This window comes from Gossypium raimondii, chromosome 5 (assembly GCF_025698545.1).
Source record: "Gossypium raimondii isolate GPD5lz chromosome 5, ASM2569854v1, whole genome shotgun sequence".
In the NCBI taxonomy this organism is placed as follows: domain Eukaryota; kingdom Viridiplantae; phylum Streptophyta; class Magnoliopsida; order Malvales; family Malvaceae; genus Gossypium; species Gossypium raimondii.
In genome coordinates this window covers 19,850,538-19,856,036 of record NC_068569.1, presented here as the reverse complement: position 1 = coordinate 19,856,036, position 5,499 = coordinate 19,850,538, and the positions used below count along the sequence as shown (strand labels likewise).

The 5,499-nt window shown below is 30.8% G+C and overlaps 1 long non-coding RNA gene and 1 other non-coding gene across 2 annotated transcripts; one reads left to right on the top strand and one right to left on the bottom strand.

The window, feature by feature from the left end:
• Positions 1-774, top strand: LOC128041110 (uncharacterized). Its single transcript, XR_008195822.1, has 2 exons — positions 1-289; positions 462-774. It is a non-coding gene; the product is annotated as an uncharacterized LOC128041110 (long non-coding RNA).
• Positions 775-4,120: 3,346 nt separating this feature from the next.
• Positions 4,121-4,202, bottom strand: TRNAS-AGA (transfer RNA serine (anticodon AGA)). The gene has a single exon. It is a non-coding gene; the product is annotated as a tRNA-Ser (tRNA).
• Between the last annotated feature and the right edge of the window lie 1,297 nt (positions 4,203-5,499).

Sequence of the window (5,499 nt, the reverse complement as noted above, 5' to 3'; positions counted from 1 at the left end):
AAGAAAAGAGGTCGTTTTAGGCAAAAGAAGTGAAGAAATACTTGGAACATCTTGTGGAATACTGTTTAGGGGTGTAGTGGGAAAGAACCTCACGGATTTGAAGAAGAGCCTTTCCTCAGCCTGAGTAATTTGTCGGCAAATGAAGATGGAGGAAATAACGAATTAGAGATGGGTATTACTGCTCGAATTGGTGCCCATATCTATGTAGAGATTGACAGCAACATCATGTAGAGCAATAAATACCATGCAAATTATCAGTGATAAGCTACTGCAGAAAACTGGGTTTAAGGTCTAATTTTTGTCTCTATTTGATTTATGTTGGAGGAATATTCTCTTTAGACAATGATTTTATAGTAAACAGACCTAATATACATAGTTTTAAACTATTTCATTATTTGACACTTGAAAAAACAACGTAACAGTGAGTGTATATCATGTTTTCACATGCTGTTTGAAAGCAGGGGAAGTGAAGGGAGATGTCCGTTTGTCCAACAGTTTGAAGTACTGATATCAGCAGACAGTTCTAAACAAGGGCTCGACAGAATCAGCAAAAGACCAGGAAATTAGGACTCAAAAGCACTATGTAAACAACCAACCGAGTCAAATCAGTGATTTTTAGTATGCAGAAACTAGGGCTGACCAAAAAAACGACCAAACTGTGAAATTGAATCAAACCCACGATTCGATTCAGTTAAGATTTTTCTAATTCAGTTCGGTTTAGTTTAAATAATGTAATTGAATCATATCAATTCAGTTGAGTTTGAATTTATTTTATTGCACATTGAAAATTTAAAAAAACTATTTAAAAATTAAAAAAAAACTTAATTTTTTTAATATATAAACCCATTTAAAACCTAAAACAAAACCCATTGCTTTTAAGTTTTTAATAAAACTTTTATTATGCTTTTAAATATTCTATAACTAAATAAAATAAATCAATGTCAATATCTTATAAATTTATTACTTTTTTATTGTTGTTAAAACTTTCAAGAATATGTGTTCTCCTTTATATTTTTATTGTTATTAAAACTTCTAAAATTTTGATCGTCATTATTAACATTTTCAAGTTTGGTATTTTTTTGCTATCATTACACATTAATGCCTCGTTTTGTCTACTAGAGTAATAATACGAGGAAAAAACTTATTTATTATATATGTATTACAGTGGTTAGACATGAAATAAAATAAAAATAGTTGGTACAAATTTAAACTTGAAATTAAAAATATGAGTAATAACTCTTGTAAAAAATAAGGCTTATTCAAAATAAGCGAAAAATTTCCCTCTTTGCTAAAAATAAATCATAAAAGTGGCTAAATATTGTTAACCCATATACTAAAACCATGAGTAAAAATAATACTCCAATCAAAAGTAGCATAAGAGTTATAAAATACAAATAATTTAGCATTGATTATATTCGTGAAGATTGAGAGTGATTAAATCAATGTTGAATTAGATTTTAATAAACATTAATTATAATTATAACAATGCTTAAGAAACATAAAACAAAGATAATTTTATCTAATTAAAATGAAAAGTCCAAATCTAAAAATAATATGAAAACTCAACCGATTTAGTATGGTTCCATAATAACCAGTTTATTATATCTACAGATTCGATTTCTTTGACACCCAAATTTACTAATAATTCTATAAACTGCTATAGCTTTCTTTATCAAGATTGAGATGTTGATGAAAAACCGTTTGATTGATATGCCTCTTTTATTTGGTCCCTCTTATACAATGAATGTTCAAGCTCGCATATATAATAGGACTATTGCTCGAGTTAAAATATATTAATAATTCAAACCATATAAATTCAGACATTTTCTAAATGATGTTAATATAGATATGATTTGGTTAAAATGAGCTCTAAATCTTTATATTCTTTATGTATTTAGAATTTAGTTTCTCTATTTTTAAATTTAAAATGTAAGTCTAATTATTAACATCGTTAAAATTTTTCTGTTGAATCTAGATTCAACACAACATTAATTTTTGTTGCATGGCTACCAAGTAAGTATTTTTTAAAAAATTTAAATTGTTACACCAATAAATTTAACTGAAGATTTAATTGTGACATATTAACAATTGAATATAAATTTTAGAATTTGACTATTAAAAATAAAAAAATTAAATTCTAAATTGATAAAGATTATAGAATTTTAACTATATAATTAATTCAACAATAATATAAAAGAAATATATATATCATTAGGAAAACAACTTTTACATAAAATATAGTGATAAATGAGTTGCTTAAATTCTTATGTGAGATCATATCTCAACTTCACATTTTAACAACCCCATTTAAAAAAAAAAAACTTATATGTTAAATGCATGTTATTATAAAATTGCTAAATAATTTAATAATAACACCTTATTAATTAGGTATAATATCAAATTTAGTAGTTAATATTTATATTTTTGTTAAATTAGATTTTAGTTTTTATGAGTTAAATTTGGCTCTTAACCTTTTAAAAAATTCAATTTTGACCTTAGACCTTTTGAAAAAGAGTCAAAATGATTTTTTAAATGAGAATAATAATTAAAATGTTAAATTTTATGAACTTTAAATATTTATGAACTTTTAAATTTTTATTTCTATTTATTTATTTATTTTATAATTTTGAATTATTTGCTAATGTAACATATAAAACAAATGGAGTTATGTTAACATATGTGCACATGGACCGCTATATAAGTTGCTACGTCAAGAACATTAAAAAAATATTTTAGTCAGTATTTTTATTAAAAAAACGATTTGACTATTTTTTGAAGGTTAAGGGCCAAATTTAACTAAAAAAAGAATAAAGGCCAAATTGACAAAAAAATGTGAACGTTGAGGGTTAAAATTATCATTATGCATATTAATTAATGCTCATATGTTTATTTTAGGCATAATGATAAATTTAGCCCTCAACATTTACATCTTCTTTTTTCAATTTACCCTTTATTATTTTTTGAGCTAAATTTGGTCATTAACCTTCTAAATAGAGTCAAATTGCCCTCTCTCTCTTTTTTAAATAGAAATTCCGACTAAAATGTTAAATTTTTAACGATGTTTGCATGGAAACCTGTGTGTACTTCATGCTGAAATGCCACTATTTGTCTTATATGCCATATCAACAAATAATTTAAATTTGATAAAATATTCAAAAATAAAAAAAATTGAAAAAAATATAAAAGAAAGTTCATAAAAGTTCAAAAAAAAGCATAAATTGCATGTGAATTGCCATGCAAGCTACCATGTTAAAAATTTAATGTTTTAGTGAGTATTTCCACTAAAAAGCCATCAATTCGACTCTTTTTGAATAGTTGATGGTCAAAATCAACTATTTTTAAAAGGTTGAGAGCCAAAATTAGCTAAAAATAAAGAATAATGACCAACTTGACAAGAAATGTAAACGTTAGGAGCTAAATTTTTCATTATTCCTTTTTAGTATAATATTTTTTTTTATAAAAATTATTTTCTTTTCTTGTAGTAAAATTTGTAAGCTTCTATTGGTGGAGTCTTTCGAGACTATAGGGGGCGGTGGATTGTTGGCTTTAGTTGGTTCTTGGGGAGCTGTTTAGTTTTGCATGCGAAACTTAGGGCAATAGATGAGGGTTTGAAGATAGCTTGGGAAGCAGGGTACAAGAAGGTGTTGGTAGAATGCGACAGTTTGCTGGCTATCCAAATGATTAATGCGCCTTCTGACTATGTGAATTCCATTGTTTTTGGTTCGGCTAATTAGGGAGTATTGTAGCAGGCAGTGATAAATCTCCTTTCACCATATCTTTTGAGAGGCTGATCGGGTGGCTGATGCCTTCAGTGGTCGGTGGGTTCAAGCTGCGAAAGTTGACTTCACCTCCTCACAACTTATTACCGTTGCTAAAGACTGATTTTGACGAGGCATTGCTGTCTTAATTGTGGTCTTTAAGCTGTGCAATTGGACCATAAGCCTATGCCCTCTTTACTTTTACCCAAAAAATATATCCATTTAAGAATTAAAGAAAATACTAGATCTCATTTGTATTGTAATTTGTACTCTAGGCTTCAAAAGAAAACTAAGCTTAAATATCTTAAGCAAAATGTTGGCAACTATGGGCAGCTAATAAGTGGAGGAGGGAAAAAATAAAGCGTGAGCAGCAGGATTCGAACCTGCGCGGGCAGAGCCCACATGATTTCTAGTCATGCCCGATAACCACTCCGGCATGCCCACCAACCCTTTAACTGCTTTTCATAAAAATTTAATTAAGAAACAAAAAAGCCTCAACCATTAGCCTATGGATTCCGGACTTTTTAAAAGAAAGATATATTCTGCAATGTAAAGAATTGATTATACCATCTAATTCAGACTATGAACGATGAGGATAGAGATATGCTAGTGATAAGTGTATCCTTTTGTTACTAACTTCTTTACTTGATGTTCAGAAGAACCATTTTCTTACAAGGTAAAATGGACTGCTAACATCAGCAACTAGCAGCCCTTTTGAGCTCAAGTTCTTGCAACGGTTTCAATAGCTTAGATTACCCATTTTTATGAATCCTCAATTTGCAGTAATGCAATGATATGCAAACTAAGATGTCTGTCTGCTCCTCTCTATGCCCCTCCCTTCTATATATATCTATATGGATAAATCCTGTTATTAGTCCCTGTACTTTGCAAAAGTTATAGGTTTAGTCCCTCTACTTTAATTTGGTCATTTTTAGTCTTTGTACTTTTTCAAATTCTAAAATTTCAGCCCTCACCTACAATAACTTTTAAACTCATTTAAGTTTTCCATTCTAAATTTTTATGTAGCAAACATATTATCATATGTGTAATTGTGACGTCTCAAACCCGGTCGAGACAATTTGACCCGAATTTCGAATGTCACATTAGTCACCAAAGCGACTCTCCGTTAAAAACAACATGAAGCACACCAACCAACCATGCACACCACACATTTGCAACATAAATCATATTGAAACTAATCCTAATTACATGCCTTTCTAAAAATACCATAAGAACAAAGCACAAAAATTTCAGGTTTTAGACCCCTACGAACCCACCTTGCGACGAACCCCCATCTAGAACCCCAAGCAGCTTGCAGACACCTGGCGAGCTCTAGCTCGCGACCTTCCCACGAGCACAGGTCGCACCTTGCCCCGCAAACCCCCTGGTTCACATCCTAACTGGCGAATCCAGCTCGCATCTTACCCTGCAACCACTCTCCTCCTAGCGAACTTAGACCCCAGTTTTCCCCTCAACTGAACAGACTGCTATAGGAAATGCTATACTCGTGAACCTTTTTTTTCCTTGGCGCACCAAATACCCATGGCGAATCTACTGACTTGGCGAGCCCTCCCCATTTCGGCGAACCTATGTACTTTAGTGTACTAACCTACCCTGGCAAACTCATCCTGGTGGCGAATTCTGACACTATGGCGAAGACTATGTTTTGGCTAACACTAGCTTTGGTGAATCCCTTAACACTAGCAAGACCCTGTACTTGCAACCCCCAAGCTCGCACTAT